General features: G+C 46.2%; 1 protein-coding gene across 2 annotated transcripts in view; it reads right to left on the bottom strand.

The window, feature by feature from the left end:
• Positions 1-2,482, bottom strand: part of RASGEF1A (RasGEF domain family member 1A) — a 78,199-nt gene extending 75,717 nt beyond the window's left edge. For both annotated transcript variants that reach the window (XM_036926586.2, XM_036926588.2), the window contains exon 1: positions 2,268-2,482. The gene's annotated coding sequence lies outside the window, so the exon portion shown is untranslated. The remainder of the gene's footprint in view (positions 1-2,267) is intronic.
• Positions 2,483-19,315: the final 16,833 nt, after the last annotated feature.

The following is a 19,315-nucleotide window of genomic DNA, read 5'->3' as shown; positions in this document are numbered from 1 at the left end:
AAACAGCCAGAGGCTGAGGCAGACGGCCTCAGGAGGGAGAGCAGGGGAGGGAGGAGCACCAGCATCGGGCAACAGGAAGGATGGGCAGCTGGGAGCCACACTGAGTCTTGAGCACCCAGACAGGCCCTCTGCATCTTAGTCCCTTGCCCCCACCATGGCCCTGGGACCCACTCCCAGCAGTCCCTGTGGGGACACCCAGGGGCCTCTGCAGGTGTTGGGTCATGCAGACATGAATCCTAACCTGGCCCACCCCAGCACCTGCCCAAGTCAGTGGCTGGACCTCAAAGACCCACTTCCACCCCCCCACCTTCACTTGAACAAATGTGGCTTGTGGACAGTGTTTTGTGGTTAAAAAAATCCAGTTCTGCCCTTCGGCCCACTATTCTACAGATGGGGAGACAGTGGTGCTCAGAGGCTCTCCAGCCACACCTAACCATCCCAGCCTCCAGTTGCTCTCTTCTGGTGGGCCCAGGGAATGGACTGTGGGTCTGTCCCTCACCTGGCCAGCCCATGGAGGGCCACTTGCACTGGGAATGCCCACCCCTCTCAGCCTAAGCACACCTGCCAAAGGCCTCACTCAGGCCTGCCCAGCACAAATACTGGTGGGGCCGGTACTTCTCCCTCCTCCTCTGCCTGTGGTTGCTAAGTTACACCAAAAAACCCCTCTGCTCCGCGTGTGAACTGTTCCATTTCTGCGATTTGCCAGGTGGAAGGGAGCCATCAGGCTGGCAGTTCAAGGATGTCTCCCAGAGAAAAACAAACTTGCTGGCTGGTGTCTAGGCCCCCATGGCACACCTGGGGACACCTGCTTGTGTTCTCCAAACCAAGGGCCATGACACAGGAGGAGTACACAGCTACCCTGGGAGGGTGTCACCATGTGGGTTTGTGCTGCTCCTCCCCCCTCAGGGGCAGGGCCTGTGGGTTCTGCCGTCACCCACACCCACAACCTCCTTGAGAGCTGCAGGTCACTATGTCCCTAAGAGCAAAGGCTGGAGAGGCAGAGAACCCTCCCTCATGCTCCCAAGTGGAGGTCCCCCACTTCTTCCCTCTCTGGATCCTATGCTCCTGGGCTGGCGTCCTCAGTTTCCAATGCAAAGTGTCCCTGGATGTCAGGAGGGAAATGCCCTCAGAGGTCACTGAAACCATGGTCCCATTCTACAGATGTGGACACTGAGTCTTGGAGGGGCCTGCAGCCTGCCCACAGGTCAGAACCAAGACGTGTGACCACCTGACACGCTAATTCTCTGCTCACAACAAGCACTGTTTGGCCCTCTAGGCTTCCTATCTGGGCAGGCAAGGGCCCAGACCCAGACCAGGCTGTGCTGGGCAAGACTATCCAGAGGGAGGTGGGAGACTGCTGAGTGCAGTGCAGACCACTACCTCTGTGAGACTCCCTGCATACCAACCTGACTCATGGTCCCATGCTCCCGGGCAGGTGGCCATCTGGGCCCTTCCCTTGCTCCACAGGGTGGGTGATGGGTGACAGCAGTGGGTCAGTGAGCCAGATGGAGCTCACAGGCCTAACTACGCCGGAAAGGGGTACCCTGGCCACCACCATATTTCAGTGCCCCAGCAGCTCCCAGGAGGAAGGCAGCCACCTATAAATATCCACTGGCCCCAATGGGCTTGTAAGCAACTAGAGATGCAGGGGGCAGGAGCCTACTGCGTGGCCCCCTCCAGACGGCAAAAGCTCCCTCTCCACAGCACACACAGACCACCACCAGCTGCACCCGCTCCCAGCAAGTCCTGGGCAAAGAGGGCACGGTCCTCCAGATGGCCCTTGCTCACAGGACACGGCACACCTTGCCCTGGCCCTGGACGGCTTCCCTCAGATGCTGAGCCCACGTCCCAATTCATCCAGCAACAGCAAGGGCGTGAAACACCGCCGCCGGGCCCAGAATGAGGACAAGCAAATGGAAACTTCCAACTGCGCAGCCCCGAGCGCCCCGATTTCCCAGCCCCCTCCCCACGCAGGCCGCAGCGGTGGACCTGCGGGCCGCGCCCACGCCCGGAGCTTCCGCTACGCTAGGCTGAGACGCCCGCTGCCCCGGGGGCTCCGTGGGTCCCGCGTAGTTCCGACCAGGCGGAGTTCCCGGCAACTCCAAGCGGCGCTCCCGCGCGCCCCACTCCATGCGCGGCCCCTGCCCAACGACGGCCGCGCTCGGCGGGACCCCGGGCCCGCGCCTTCCCGCTGCGCCCGCGACCGGAGGGCCCGGCCCGCAGCAGGCAGGTGGGCACCGGGGAACGGCGCACCGGCCGCTGCCTACCTCGGTCCGGGCCAGCGAAGCTCCCGCGCAGCCCTCCAAACGCTGCCGGGACCCAAGCAGCGCACCGCCGCCGGCGGCTCATGCTCGGCGCGCCCCGCGGCCGCCCCCGCGCTGCGCCAGCTGCGGGCAGAGCAGCTCCCTCCGCGGCCGGCGCCGGGGAACTGGCGGGGAGCGGGCGCGGGACTGGCGGGCGCGAGAGCGCGGGCAACGGGGCGCGGGCACGGAGCTGGCGCGTGCGAGAACTCGGAGCTGGCAGGCGCGGGCCCGGGGCGCGGGGCGGGCGCGGGTAGCGGAGCGCGGGCACGGAGCTGGCGCGTGCGAGAACTCGGAGCTGGCGGGTGCGGGCCCGGGGTGCGGGGCGGGCGCGGGGAGAGGTCCTGCGGGACGCGGGTGCCTGGAGTAGAGCGCGTGGCTAGGACGCAGGGCGGGGTTGGGGGCACAGAGGGATGGCTCAGGGAGAGACCAGGCTAGGTTTCATAAAAACGGTAAGGCGACAAACAACCCAAAAGGTGATGTAGCCACCTCAGGTAAAGACCCTTAGGGACTCTCTAGAGCTGGCAAAATTTTTATCAATGGCATCTGCAGTGGAAGTCTTCTGAGTGAGCAAATCCTAGCCCCTTGGTTATTCCCTTTAACCATCATAACCACCCTCCCTACAAGGTTGGTGTTTTTGCTCCCATTGGACAGATGAGTAAAAGCGATGATCAGGGAATGAAGTTGCTCTGCAGGATCTCAGAGCTGGGAAGTGGCAGAGCAAGTGCCTTGAGAGATTCCGTGGTCCCATTCTTCCAAAGCCACGAAGAGAAGGATCCAGGTCTTCTGGCTCTCAGTGGAGCCTCCTATCTCTCTGAAGGGTCATCCTTGTTCTCTGGCGACAATCCCAGAGGTCAGGAGTGACCCTTGTAGGCAGCCCAAACTCAAGTGAATGTGGAACAGATCTGGGGTCAGGAAGCCCACTGGGTGGAGGAATCTGGTGGGTGGAGGGAATGGGGAGATGCCCCATAGCACCTCTTGGAAAAGCACCTTCCTTATTCATTCATGCCTTACATGTTTACTGAGTGCCTACAATGTGCAGGTGCCATTCTGGGCACTGAGATATGGGTGTGAGTGTCCCTGTCTGGTTGAAGTGTGCATTCTTATGGGAAGCAGGCAGCAAATAAGCACAGAAAAATATTCATACGTCAGATGATGCAGGTGCTCTAGAGAAAGCATGGCAGGGAGACGGGTAGGGAGTGCAACTTGTGGAGTTAGTTACTTTGGGTGGTCAGGGTAGTCTTCACTGAAAGGGTGACATTTGAGCAAAGACCTGACTGAGGAAGCCATGCTGAATCTGAAGAATGAATACTTGAGGCAAAGGGAACAGAAAGTGCAAAGGGCCTGAGATGGGAGTATGATTCAGCATGTGCAAGCAGTAACAAGGAGGCCAGAGTGGTGTGAAAATGAGGGAGAGTGTGGTAGTGGATGGGATTCCAGGAGGTGCCAGGGTGACCAAATCAGAAAAAGCCTGTTTGGCCTTTGGCCCATTGACTCAGAGGGAGCTGTAGCGCTCGTGCAGGGTTTTGCAATGTAATATTATGGTTTGGGTTTTTTTTACAAAAACATTTTATTATGGAAAATTTTTAACATTTATAAAAGTAGGGGCTAAGGAGGCATAAGAATCATAAGCCCAATGTCCCCACTTCAACAATGACCAATACATGGTCAATTTTGTTGTATCTCTTCCCCACCCACCACTCCCTGTATCATTTAAGTGAACATTTAAAACCTTTTGTAAGTATAATGTACCTAGGTGATAGTACACAAGCCATACATTTGTGCTCCACTGATTTTCAATAAGAATGTTATTAGCAATCTGCACCTTGATTTTCACCAAGGGAAGGTTTTAAATTACAGATTGATTTTCCTTGATGTAGGATCATGCACATCATTCACTTATTCCCTGTGTCTTTTTTGGTAAATTGAGTTTTTGAACTAGTTTTCCATTTTGCCTAAATTTTTAGATTTACAAATTTTTCATTACATCCAGATGTCTGTGGAATCTGTAGTGATGTCCCATTTTTCATTCAAATATTGGGGAATTTTGGTGTTTTATTTCTTGATCAGTCTTGCTAGGGTTTTGTCCATTTTATCATTTTTCTCAAAGAAACAACTTTTGACCTTGATGAGTTTTTCCTATTGTGCCTAATATTTCACTGATCTCTGCCCTTAGTTTTACTATGTCTGTATTTCTAGTTTGAGAGGTAATTTATTGTCCTTTTTTTTTTTCAATCTGTTGTTAGAACCAGGCTTACTGGTTTTCAACTTCTTTCCTTCTGTGTTCATTTAAGACTATGAATTTCCCCTAAGCACAGCTTTACCATCTCTCACAGGTTTTAAATGTTTCTTTAAATTATCATTTAGTTCAAAATATTTTTTAATTTCAATTTTGATTTCTCTTCTGGCCCATGAGTAATTTGGAAGAGTGTTGTTGGTTTCCAAATATTAAGAGATTTTCTGGTTACTTCCTATTTCTCAGATCCACTTTAATTATACAAAACACAGAGGATATGCTATGAATGATTCCAATTCTCTGAATCGGCTTATACATTTTTAAAAATCAGGGAATAGTTGATGCACAATATTATATTTGTTTCAGGAATATAATATAGTGATTTAACAATTATATACATTACTATTTGCTTACCAAAATAACTGTAGTTAACTATTTGTCACCATGCAAAGTTATTACAATATTGTTGGCCATATTCCCTATGCTGTACTTTCAACCCCCTGACATCTTTATCCATTCCTCTATTGATGGGTACTTAGGTTTCTTCCCTATCTTGGCTATTGTAAATAATGCTGCAATAAATATAGGGGTGCATACATCTTTTCAAATTAGTTTTTTGTTTTGAGTAAATACTGGGTCATATGGTGTTTCTATTTTTAGTTTTTTGAGGAAGCTCCATACTGCTTTCCATAGCGGCTGCACCAGTTTACATTCCCACTAACAGTGTAGGAGGATTCCTTTTTTCCACATCCTTGCCAACACATATTATTTCTTGTCTTTTAGCTATTTGCCATTCTGACTAGTGTTGAGATGATATTTCATTGTGGTTTGATTTGCATTTCCTTGATGATTAGTGATATGGAGCATCTTTTCATGTGTCTCTTGCCCATCTATATGTCTTCTTTGGAAAACTGTCTAGTCATGTCCTCTGCCCATTTTTAAATCAGATTATTTGTTTTTTGGGGGACTGAGTTGTAGAGTTCTTCATATAATTCAGATATTAGAACCTTATTGGATATATCATTGTATTTTCATTCTGTTGATGGTTTTCTTCACTGTGCAGAAGATTTTTAGTTTGATGTAGTCCCACTTTTTAATTTTTGTGCTCATACATTCTTTGTGGTCCCAAATATGTTCTATTTTGATAAATGTCCATGAGCCCTTGAAAATAATGAATATTCTGTATACATCAGTTAGGTCAGGCTTGTTAATCAAGCCCAAATCTATATTGCTACTGAATGTCTCTTATTCTGTAAGTTCCTCAAACTGGAAATGATCCAAAAGTCCTTCAGTGAGTAAATGCTTTAACTGTGGTATATCCATGCAGTGGAATACTACTCAGCAACAACATTAATGATTCTCAAAAGCATTATATTAAGTGAAAGAAGCCAGATTCAAAAAGATCTAAACTGTATGATCCCATTTACATGACATTCTAGAAAAGGTAAAATTGTAGAGATAGAGAACAGATCAGTGGTCCCCAGGGGTTGGGGAGGTTGACTACAGCATGGAGAAAAGTTTAGGGGCCGTGAAAGTGTATCTGTATTTTGATTGGTAGGAGTGGTCTCATGACTCTATGTGTTTGTCAAGACTTAAAATAACTGTATACCAAAAAGAGTATCTTCTACTGTATGTAAATTTATAAGTAATTCTTAATCTCCAGTATAAATAAGGGCTTCTCTGTCTGCCTGCTCACCTCTTTTTGTCCTGTTGTCATCCACAAGTTTTTGGTTTTCCCCTCCCCTATTATTATGGGGAAATCAAGATGATTCATTACTGCCAATGAATATAACATTGCCACAAAGATGAAGAAGTCTGTAGGGTGCACAGGGAAATCGGAGGGGGCAGTTGAAAGGCTGTAGTAATAATCCAGTGATGGATGATGGTGGCTTAGAACCGGACAGTCATCCTATCCACATGGTGATGAGAAGTGTTTGCAACTAGACATATACTACAAATATAGCCAAACGTGCTTGGGTCAGAAAGAAGGAAGAGCCGATAATCCTTTTGCCCAAGCACTCCTGCTGTTTACCCTACCCATGCTGGGGCCACATTCAGAGGTGTACCTGCATAGCAGGGCCCTGGTAATACTTTGAGTGTTGCTTTTTTGGGCTGGCTTTGGAGTAGAGGGATTTCTGCAGGTTATAGGAACTAAAACAGACACGCCCATAACAATTCAGACCTGTCACACCCAGACATTGTCTTGCCTCAAATGTGCCCCCTTCAAGACCTCCCATCATAACAGATGCACCAGCTTACAGCTTTTACTCCCATGGAGTCCAGTTTGTTAACTGCACTAGGTTCCTCTAGATCTTATATTCCCTGCCCGAAACAGGTCTTCCCAGAATTTCCACTTTCTCTCCAATGACTTCACTTGTCTCCCCTTTTCGCCTTGTTTCCACAGAACAGGTTTTCATTTGTTCCCTTTCCAATATTCTAGATTTCCTTGGTCCTTCTACCTTCATGTCAAAACTCCAGTGACAGATTAATTCAACTCTGCCTTCTCCAGATGTCCCCTCAGGTACCTGAGTGCTGCTAGAGGCAGTCATACAGCCCTGCTATCACTCTAAATTCACAATAAATTCATCAATGGACTGAGAATGCAACACTACCCACCCTCCTATGGTTCTGTCCCTCCATTTCTTCAACTATGAAATATGTCATACACACAAAAGAGATGTATATGCACAGTTAGTTCCAAGAATAATCACAATGAGAGTCCCCATGGAACTGGGCTTAGATTAAGAAATAGGCTACTGCCAGTATATGAGAGCTGCTTTGGGTCCTTTCCCAACTGCTTGCCCCTTGTACACTCTTCCTACCTCCACCCTCCCAGAGGTAACCATGATCCTGATACTTGTTCCTCTGCCTCTGTTTAAACTTTTATCTCTTACTATGTATGGCTGCTTCTGCAATTTTGTGAATGAAATCATATTCTATATTTTCTACTGTCCCTTACTTGTATCATCACCCATGATGAGGAGTGTAGTTGATTCATGTTGACTGTTGTTTGGCATTCCATTTTATTTATTTGGTTGTCTCACCTGATGGTTTCAGCCCCAGGCAAGTTCACTCTGCATCTGGTGAGACTGAATAATGACAACAGAAGGTTGGGGGGATAAAGGGGCTCATACCAAGCTTTATTCTCATGGTGGTAGGTCAAATGTTAGAATCACATCTGCACCCAGCATTCTACAAGTAGCAAGCCCATCTCTGCCTCTGGGTCTGGCTCTGTCTCCACTCCAGGCTCTGCCCTCACCTGCAGCCTCTCCTCTTCTCTCTCCTGATCTCTTGCTTTCTTTTCTGGGCTCTGCTCTTAGCATTGGGGGAACTCTTTTTATAGCAACACAGACAATAATGGCTTATTACCAATGGGTATGCAAGCATGCCTCTGGGCAGAAGGCTAAGTATTACATCATTGCACATATACAGGGGGTAGATTAGATTAGAATCAGGTGAGGATCCTGGCCATGAAATTTCCATTTTTCCTACACTATTAGTAAATACTTGGGGAGTTGACACATTTTTTATATTATTCATTTATTCACTGAATAAATAATTTTGAGCACCTATTATGTGCCAGGCACTACTTTAAGCATTGGAATAGAACAGTGATCAAATCAGGTAAAATTTCCTTCCCATATGGGTATTCTAGAGGTGGATTATTACAATAAACATAAAAAGAACAGATAAATTATATTGTATGTTGAAAGATGAGCAGTGCTAATTAGGAACAAAAGCAGGGAAAGAGATGAAAAGTACCAGGGTGGAGGCTGCAATTCTATGGTATTTCCCACTGAGTTGATATCTAAGCCAACACTCAAAGCAGGTGAAAATGGTGCCACGCAGCCATCTGGGGCAAGGTGTTCCAGCAGAGGGAGGAGCCGGTGCATCGGTCTCAAGGCAGCACTAACACAGAACGGTCTATGCAATGCAGTTCTGGCACTGACCACCCAGAGTTAGGCCAAATGTCACAGGCTGAGGACACAGTCCCCACAGACAGCCTTTACTTCAGACAACACATGCAAACTCAGGAGTGTCCAGGTTTCCCGAGCTTCTGACCAACTGGCTACAAATTTGGAGGTTCCCATTTGAATTTTATAATCCACTAGGACAACTCACAGAACTCAGGTAAGCACTGTACTCATGATTAGAGTCTTACCATAACAAAAAGGATTCCAATAAGGACAAGCCCCAAAAAGAGTCTCACAGGGTGAGATCTGGGAGGCCCCCAAAATGGAAAGTTTCCTTGTCCTCTCCTCTGGAGGGATGCATCACCCTCTGGGCATGGAGCATTGTTAACCAGGGAAGTTCACCTGAGCTTCTGTGCCCAGAGTTTTTATTGCTGTGTTCAGGTTTTCATTACATAGGCATGATGGAACCATCCATCACCTGTGTGGTTCAGTCTTCAGCCCACTTCCCACTTCCTCAGTGCTGGACTGATGTCTTGTGACTCAAAACCCAACTCTTTATTACACTGTTGTCCTTCTGGCAAGACTAGCCCCCATCCTGACTCAGGTGGGGCCTGAGGGCCCATCATGAATTATAAAGACATTCTTATCACTCAAGAAATTCCAAGGATTTAGAGGCTCCCTCTCCAGGAGATGCAATCAGAGAGATACTGGGACTAGACCCTTTGATTATTCCAGTACCTTTTTCCTGGTGCCTAGGTACAGGAGTTCTCTCAGGGGTAAGTTGGAAGTGCAACTACTGGGTAATAAGAAATGCACATTTAACTCTACTGAGAAATATCCAGTTGTTTCCTGAACTGGTTATGCCAATACACACACTCCTACCACCAGTATGTGGAGTTCCCATTGTTCCGATCTTTGGTGGGCAGCTTCCCAAAAAAAGTCCATATCTTAATCCCCAAAATCTGTAAATATATTTCCTTACATAGTAAAAGGGACTTTGCACATGTGATTACTTAAATATCTTGACATGGTAGATTGGGGATGTGGGGTTAGCAAGTGCAGTCACAGGGCCTTTATAAGAAGGAGGAAGGTCAGAGTCATAGAAAATATGATGACAGAAGCAGAGGTCAGAGAATAAGAGAGATTCAAGGATACTACATTGCTGGCTTGGAAGATGGAGAAGGGGATCACAAGTCAAGGACTGCAGGTGGCCTACTGAAGCTGGAAAATTCAGACAAACAGATTCTCTCCTACAGCTTCCAGAAGGAACCAGCCTGGCTGGTAACTTGAACTTATCCCAATGAGATTGATCTTGAACTGGAGGATAGTAAAATTGTTTTGTTTTAAGCCACATTATGTGGTAATTTGTTATAGCAGCAATAGGAAACTAACACATTTACCAATACTTCATTAAGTGTTGACTTCTCAATCTTAGTTTTTGCTAATCTGTTCATTTGTAGTATTGTCTCATTGTGAATTTAACTTTCATTTTCTTGATGATGCATGATATCAAACATTTTTTCAGATGTCTAATAGTTATTTGGATTTACTTTTTAGGAAAATGCCTATTCAAGGTTTTTGCTCAGTTTTCTATTATTCTTTTTCTTATTGATTTAGAAGCTTTCTATATATTCTAGGTGCCAGTGCAACAAGAGCTAAATGTGTTATAAATTGGTAAACATCCAGTTATTTGGACAATCTTCTCTCCATTCATGGCTTATACTGTTACTTCCTTTGTGTTATCCTTGATGGAGAGAATGTCTTAATTTGAATAATAGGGATCCATTTATGGCTCTCTTCCTTTATGGTTTGAGATTTTTCTACCTACTCTTCTCTAAATTCTCCAAACACTCCCAGTAATTTCAAATCCTCCAGGCCTTTCCTTAACCCCACAATTTTATTTCCCTTGCTGTCAGACGATGAATCTCCTTTCACCTCATAGAGAAATTTGAAACCATCACCAGGAACTGTCTCAACTCTTACCCCCAGATTTGTACATTTACCTGCATCCTTCCCACTTTCCTGTCTGTCATAACAGGGGATACAACCCTTTTCTCTCACAGATCACTCTCTTGTCCTCTGCCTAGATACCATCCCCTGCTACCTCTTCTTTAATACTGTGCATTCAAATATATCCTCTCTCATTTTTATCTTTAATGTCCTCCATTTAAACATCTAAGATTCCTTATTTTCAAAAACTACCTGGGACCCCTCTATGCCTCCTGGGTCCCCTCTTGCATGCTCTTCCCATTCACAGCCAGGCAGCTTAGCAGAATTATCTCCCTCCTATCTGCCTGAACCTCTGTGACATAACAAGAAATATGTATTTGGCCTTTGGCCATAATTCCTGACATAGAACTCCTAAATGGCTTGGAATTTCCTGACCACCATTTCTTCTAATAACATGACTCTGGGCAGGCCCCTAGAGAGCTTCAGGATGGAGGCTGGTTGCCAGAAAGCCCAATCCTTGATTAGAACTCTGGAACTTTCAGCCCACCCCTCAACCTCTGAGGGAAATTTATACCATGAATGCATATATTAGAAAAGAATAAAGCCCTATGAGAGAATAAGTTTTTATTATTTCACCACCCAATTTGTAGTACCTTGTTACAGTAGCCCTAGGAAATTAGTACAGAGACCTTCAGAAGCAGTGTTGGGACAACTGCCTTTTCAGTTTGGAAAAACACGTTATGGTAGATCATTACTGTATACCATAAAAATGTTGCACTCTAGAAATTAAAGTCTAAACATGAAAAGCAAAACTTCACCTTTTGAAAGAAAACAATATCTTTGTGACCTGAATGTAGGAAAAAACTGCTTAAAAAAGCAAATGACTAAGATTGATGCATTTGCATTAAAATTTAAAATTTAAAATACAAGCATAAATAAAAGATAAGACACATAGTAGGAAAAAGTATTTGTAACCTAAAGTGTCAACAGTTAATTGACATACAAATTATATAAAGAAGTTACAGAACTGAAAGGACAGAGACCCAATAAAAATACAGGTAAAAGGATGTGAACAGCCAGTTCACAGAACTGAAAACAAATCATCACTGGATAAAAGAATAGATTAAGTATTGTGACATATTCAAACAATAGAACACTGTACAAAATCAGATCAGTTATATCTACATGGACAGATCTCAGAATGTTGAATGACAAATCAAGTTACAGTATAATAAAGCACTTGTGCATAAAAGAGAAAGCAACACTTTACAAATGTATGTGTATTAGAAAATTAAAAACATGAAAAGTTAATATTCATCATAATGTTTGCCTCTCAGAAAGGAGGAGAATAAGACTAAGTATAAGAACTATCGAAGAAGGTACCGAGGAGACTTGGGTTTCATCTGTCATATTCTATTGCATGAAAAGAAAATAAAAAAATGTTAATATATGTTAAAAAAAAAAAGAAAGAAAAGAATAAAGACCTAAAATCAATCATCTAAGCTTCCCCCTTGGGAAACTAGAAAAAGAATAGCAAACTAAATCCAAAGTAAGAAGAAAAAGAGAAGAAATAAAATTAGGACATAAATCAATGAAATTAAAAATAGGAAATCAATAGAGAAAAATCAATGAAACCAAAATTAATTCTTTGAAAATATCAATAAAATCAATAAGCCTCTAGCCAGAGTAAGAAAAAAAGAGATGACACAACTTAATAACAAAAACTAAAGAGGGGCATCACTACAGATCCCATGGACATTAGAAGGATGATAAAGGAATATTATGAACAACTCTATGTCCACAAATTTGATAACCTAGATGAAACAGACCAATTTCTTGAAAGACACAAACTGTCAAAACTCACACAAGAAGAAATAGACAACCCAAAAAAGTCCATATCTATTAAAGAAATTGAATCAATAGTTTATAACCTTACAAAATAGAAAGTATCAGGCCCAGGTAGGTTCACTGATGGATTCTACTAAACATTTAAGAAATTACACCCATTCTTTACAATCTCACCCAGAGGATAAAACTAGAAGGAATACTTCCTAACTCATTCTGTGAGGCCTAAGACTCAAACTCAACAAAGACAGTACAAACAAATATTCAACTATTTAAGAAAAGATGATATATACAATATATATCCTTAAATGGGTCCATGGAAACTACAATAGGGGCAAAACTCTGAAGGCAGGAAACATGTGAAGGGACCACTGTCCACCTTCTGCAGGACACTCCTGCTTTGCCCCCAACATGTGGCCTTTACCAGACACTACCAACATCACCTAACATTTGGTCAAGGAGGTGAGGGCAAGTTGCATATTGGACATAAGTAAAGCTGGATTTCTCCATTTAAATAAATAAATAAAAATAGGTCATGTAGCACACCTACCATTGGAAACCACTGCTATCTTCTGGCAGCAATATTTACCTACTAACTACCAGCCCTGTGCTGCATCCATAATGTGAATTATTGTATTTAATTCTGACAGCAAAATGAAGTGGACCCTAAGAAACTTTCAGTGATGGACAAAATTGAAATTCAGAGATAATCAAGTAAATTTCCCAAGGCCACTCAGCTATTGAGGGTTAAATGAAAACCCAGACATTTCTAACCTCAATCAAAGCCATTGCTTTTAACCATATTTGTTATGGCAACCATAGTTGGAGCAGTATCCCTATTCTTTGCTTAGTGCAGTAACCCTTTTTATTGGACACAAACAAAGTACAGTCTATGCTCCATCTTTGCCATGAACCAAGGTTCTAGTCCCTTTGTAGAGGGCAGGTGGAATCTAGATGTGCCCTCCAGCTGCCCTTGCCTCCAGATTCCAGATCTCCAAACAGGATGGTCATAGAGCCTTCCAGTGGTCAGGTCAGTCCTTTTATTTGGTCTTGTCCCTCCTTTCCTGGAAGAATATCTTGACTATCTGAATTTATGATTTGAGAATTCTACATTTCTCCAATTCTGTCACTGATGAATGCTTTTCCTATTTCTATATTCTGTTGTTGTTAATTTCAATGGAAATTTGCAGTGAAGTTAGAGTTGCATACAAATGTAGCTATTCTATCTGGACGTCTGTTATCAAGTACAAAAGCTAAATATTTTTCTTGTCTCTAGAGTATGATTACAGGCAAGTTCTCTCAGCTGAGATATTCTTTCTTCCTCTCATCTGGGCTAAGTTCCGGTACCATAAGCTATTCCACAGTATGTACCTTTACCAAATCAGCAGAGCCAGGAGAAACTTGAAGGTAGTGGAGTGGTAGATCCCTCAAAATGCCCCCAGGCTGCACTTTTCTGTTCACTCGGCTTGACCCATTCAAGACCCACTGTTTACAAGGTTTTTTCTAGGGTCATGGTTTTCATTGTAAACTCTGTGGATCCCTGGGAAGTGGGAAGGAGGCTGAGTGTGAGACCCCATAGTCCCCTATTTCCCCTTCATCCAAACAACTCTGTGTGTATCTCTGTTAGAAACATGGCCTGAGTCCTGATCAGATGTTTATGGATGACATAAGTAGATCGATCCAGGCATATCCTTGTAGGAAGGGTGTAGGGGATTCTGAGGTTCATCCTTGTCCTGAACCAGGAAGTCTTATGGCAAAGCCAGAAAGACCCTACCCCAGGATGTGATGGGGAGTCCAGTCCCTTCTCTATGCAAGGCTGGGGTTTAGTTTGTTTCTATAATCCAATTTCTGTTATTTCATAGAAGAATGTGGATTTTTTTTAACAACATAGAATGGGAAAGGGTACAACATCAAAGCAATGTTTATTTGGGCAATAACCAAGAATGATGTCCCTTCACCCTGGGGAGCTTCTACCTTTGATGAAGGAGTACCTCCACTGCAGCTGCTTTTGCTCCAGCCACCAAGGCCTGCTGCCCACTGCCCTACAAACAGCAAGCTGTGTGTGCTATGCTGCTCCCCAAGACAAGCAAGGCCTCAGCATCTGCTTCTGAGACTGAGGACAGCCAGGCAGCATAGGGCTTAAGGTGCCATGTAAGCTAGAAAACTTGCAAGTCTGCAGCCAAGATTAGAAAGCCCTCTCTGCTTAGAGGTCCTTGGCAGCTGGTCACAAGGAGGTGCAATGTTAGTCAGCACCAGGGACAGCACCCACAACAGCGCTTAATGGCATCGGGGGAGGTGCGGCTGCTAGGAGAGAAAAACCCTCTTTACCCACCAGAAATGGTGAGGCTGAGGGCAGGGCTGAACCTAAGTGACCTGCAAATGCCACAGACAGCTGACATCCCCTTATCATCATCACAACCAGAGTTATTTAGCTGCACCTTCCAAAGTATGAGACACCCGCTCACTTAGGGGCTGGGAGGCCAAACATTTGGTGTGAACAGATGCCAGGAAGGATTGGAGGCTGGGCAACCTCTTTGGAGAGAGATATGCAATGAGTCTCTAAATGGCAAATTCTGCCTAACCAACACACACTGGTCTCAAGGCTTTCCTGGCCAAAGCATTCTTTTCTCAAAATCATTTTCTCACAGTGTTTTGCTTTCAAGGGTCCTTGAAGTAGGAAAAGAAGTGCCTTTATGGGTCCAACTTTGTATGGAGAAATGCTAACATCAGAAGGAGTCACTGCAAGAGAGAAAAATGCAGCACTGAGAGGAGGCTGCCCCATGCTCCTGCCACAGGGTCCAACTCTGCTGCTGGGTTGGGCAAAGCTGAATTGAAACTCTCTGTTCCCAGCACCCCTAGTGGTGTGACACTGTACCCTGTCTGCCCCTGAGGGGTACCCTCTACTCTCTACTGACCACTCCTGTACCCCATGTACACTATCTACCTCTATCCTCTCCTGATCACCATGGTGGCCGTGTGGAGCGGGTGCTGCTGCTCCCATTTTGTGGACAAGAAACTGAGACTCAGAGAGGCTGAGCCACAGCCAGTGAGTGGTGGAGCCAGGAATGTAACCAGGTGTGCCTCCCACCAATGTCCTGGTTCTTTACTGCATGGTTCCAAGAGCACAGGATTTCCGGGGCAATGCTTCTGGGGTAAAGGACACAGCACAGCTGAACCCCATAGCCTTCCTTCTCTGGAGAGTCAGAGGCCTTTTAGATTTGGGGGTCAGACAACAAATGGCATTGCTCAGGCCTCTTTCTGCTCCTGAAGCCTTGAGTCCAGCAGGAAGGTCAACATTAATGCACAAATAATCATACACCATATAATCATAGCCTCCCAGCCTCCACTATTCACCTGCCCAATAAGGGCATGACAGTCATGTCTTTTTCACAGCGCTGCCAAGGGAGGAATTCCACTAAAAGGTGTCTGGCCCAGGCTGCTCAAGCAGCCCCTGCATGGTGGGGTTACAGCAATCTGCTGCCCTGAGGGTGGGGACGGGGTCTCTCCTGTGGCCACTCCCTGTCACTTCCCTTTCCTGCACTCCTGTGTTGATGCTGGAGGCCAGGACGTGGGCCTCTGTGACCACATAATTTTCTTCTTTGGAAGCCCAAGGTGCTTCTCCATAAGGGGCCTGCTTGGAGCCCACCAAGCATAGAGTTTGGAGGGAGGGGCTGGTGTCCTGAACTGAGAGGCAAGGGAGGACATGAGGGATACCCACCCTGGAATAAAGAGAGCTGTGGCCCCAGAGGCTCAGAGGGAGTCACAGCTGATTCCTGTCCCTGCTTTGCCACTTATTGGCTATTTGGACTGGGGCAAGGACCCCGCAGGCAGCAGTTTCCACATCAGTAAAGGGGAGTAAATGGAGGCCCCTCCTCAGATGAAGTAGGAGGTAACATATGGGAGACCTTCGTTTGAGAGGGATGAATATCTGGAGGCCCACAGCATTTCTCAGGAAGTGCAGTTGGTGCCCTGTTGGGCCCCTGGGAGAGGGGCATGGTTTGTCCTTGAAGAGGAAGGACGTGAAGCCTCTTGGGCCACACTGCCTGCTTCCTTCATTTCCAAGCTCCTGACCCAGCACCTGTCAGGACACTGATGGTCTGTGGAGGCTCCCTCCTATCTCCCCTTTCCTCCCTCTTTCCTCCACTAGAAAGAGGAGACCACACACAGAGGGGGGCACGCTCCACCAACTGGGGGAGAGAGCCAAGTGCTTTTGTCTTTCAGGATGTCGATGTATGTGTCAAAATCTAACTTCTGCCTGTCCTTGCAGATTAAATGACTCATTTTTCATTTGGACAAAAGCTCTGATGCAAACCAAAAGCTCCTATGCGGGGGCTGCTGTTAACAATATCGGTTTTTAATCTAAACAATATCTGTCTAATCTAAACAGATCAAAACTGATTAGAAGGTTTTCTCCATCCCTCTGATTTTCCTGTTTTTGAATGTCAGCTTCAAGGAAGCCGACTTGGGCTCTGGGTTGGGAGGTGGGATCCATGGCCACTCACTGTCACTTCCCCTTCCTTCACTCCTGTGCTGCTGAGATGTGGCTCCTAGAGAAGAGGTGGGGGGTGCATGAAAGAGGACCAGAGGGTTTTCAGCGGGCCGGATGGTGCTGCTGTCCCTCCGTGCTCGCTGCCAGGCCGCAGCACATGCTCATTAAGTGAACGAATGGAGAAAATAGGCAGAGGTGAGAAACGTTGGGAGGACTTGTGCTCACTCAGCCAGGCAGGATGGCTCCTCTGGTCCCACTCATGTCCCACAGGAAAATAGCCAATCATGCTACAGAGTAGGAAATGAGCTGAAGGCTTGGGTGACTTGATGCAAGGCAGTGGCAGGGGCTGGGCAGAGCCCAGACCACCCAGCTACAGGCCCATCCCCATCTGCCGTGAGGCCTCTCCCCTGGCCTTGACTGTTCACAGCCAGGCTCCCAGCCATGCTTCCAGACTGGATCAGAGGTGCCTCCTCTAACGGGGTTGCTGGAACCACGGCTGTCCCTGGAGGGGGCGGCCCATGAACCCCTGCCTTGGGGGATGAGGGATGGGTGAGTAGACACTCTGGGAATGCCCTGAGCCTCATTCTCGGTAGTGTCTGTGCTCTGTGAGCTCACTGCAGTGGGCCCCTGGTCCTGATTTTCACACCACTCTGTGCCCCACCGTGACCAGCCCTCCTCAGTCAGGGACAGTGGACAGCATCAGCCTTACGTCCCACGCTCTGGGGCTGGCCCACACAGGGGGCTGGTGTGGCAGGGACACGGGCATTCAGTCGACCTCTGCCTCTCTTCCCACAGCACAGCTGATGGCTGGTAAAATGACAGAAACCCAAACCTGAGAGAACAGAGAGGGAGACAGTCAGATGGAGGAAGAGAAGTTTCCCTGAGAAAGATGGGGAAAGGACAAGAAAAGATAAAGAAGAAGTATAGGTAAATATGGGGAAAGAAAGAATAAAACACACCTAGGTGTGCATATCCATGCTTGAACATGTGTGGTGCATGCACATGTCTGTGTGGGTACACACACAGGCACTGGGCAGGGGTCAATACACACCCAAGCCCCTCCCCACTGAGTGAGAGCATCAGTTATTTGGCCACCGCTGCAGGCTTGGGCTTCATAACGTCTGGAAATCTCAAAGGGTTGGAGGCAAGATGGGGAGGTGTTTGGCCTTTTCTACTATCATGAGTTCCCTCAAACTCTGGCCACCCACTGGTCACGGCCTGAGAGCCACAGATAGGCCAGTATGATGCAGGCCCTTTTCAAACTTGATTGCGGTGAGGTGTCGAAGGCGGTCTTGGACATCTGAATGCACCTCAGTTTATGGGCACTGTCCAAACAGTGTCCTGAGCTCACTCCCATGTTGACTTTTTGAGAAGGGAACAGAAAACCTACTTTACAGATGAGAGGACGAAGTCAGTGAGGTCTGCTTTCCAGTCCCTTGTGCCATAAATTCATGGAATAACAAAATAGCTCTTTTAGAAAACCTTATCAGGAGAAGACTGTGAAAATAGGTTGTGCTACAGGCTCTGAGAGGAAGGAGACACAAGAGCAGAAGGAGCTGGGCTACTGAGGGGTGAGCGCTCAGGATTCTGGGGCAGTAAGTTGGCGGTTAGGTCCTCTGTCCTCCTTTTCTTGCTCCAAGATAGGGGCAGTAGGTGTGAGCACTTGGGCTTCACAGGCCAGACAGAGCCTGGGGCAGCTCTTGGGAAGACAAGCAGCACACTGCAGGTGCCTCCACCACTGGGGCTCACAACTGACTGCCAGGCTGGTCCTTGCACCCCCGATCCTGAGCAGGGGGCTGCAGGGAGGAGAGGAACATCCACACCTGGGTAAACAGGAAGTGGCAAAAGCAAGAACCAGCATGGTTCTTGTTAAAAACCTCGTGATTTAACACACACCCGAGGGAGACAGACAATACAGGAGGGGCCAGTACATCCATGGAAACCAACATTTAAGGACCTAGGGTTAGGTGAGCAAAAAGAATAAGACTTTGGAATAAGTATAATTAGTATCCACAGAGAGATGTGAGTGAATAGATAGAAAAATATTCTATTACTAATCCTGAGTCTAGATTTAAAGGAAGAAGTAAAACTATCTCTGCTTGCAACTAACATGATCTAGTTAGTAGAAAACCCTAAAGACTTACACACAGACACACCCTTAGCAGAGCTAATAAATGAATTTAGAAAGGTTGCAGGGTACAAGATCAATAAACAAAAATCACCAGCAATGAACAATCTAAAAATAAAGGCAAGAAAACTATTCTATATTTGTTTGCTAGAGCTGCTGTAACAACATGCCACAAACTGGATGACTTAAACAGAAATGTATTGTCTTACAGTTCTGGAAGCTAGAAGTCCAAAATCAAGGTTTTGAAAGGGTTGGTTTCTTCTGAGGGCTGTGAGGGAAGGTACTGTGCCAGGCATCTCTCCCAGCTTTGGCCATCTCTTTCGCTTTTGACAGTGTAATTCCAGTCTTTACATGGCAATCTCACTGTGTGCATATCTGTGTCCAAGCTTCCCCTTCTTATAAGGACGCTAGTCATATTAAATTAGGGCCCACCCTAGTATCATCTTAACTTCG

Source organism: Manis pentadactyla, chromosome 8 (genome assembly GCF_030020395.1).
Source record: "Manis pentadactyla isolate mManPen7 chromosome 8, mManPen7.hap1, whole genome shotgun sequence".
NCBI lineage: Eukaryota > Metazoa > Chordata > Mammalia > Pholidota > Manidae > Manis > Manis pentadactyla.
Note: the sequence above shows the minus strand (reverse complement) of the source record. Positions and strands in the feature narration are given on the sequence as shown.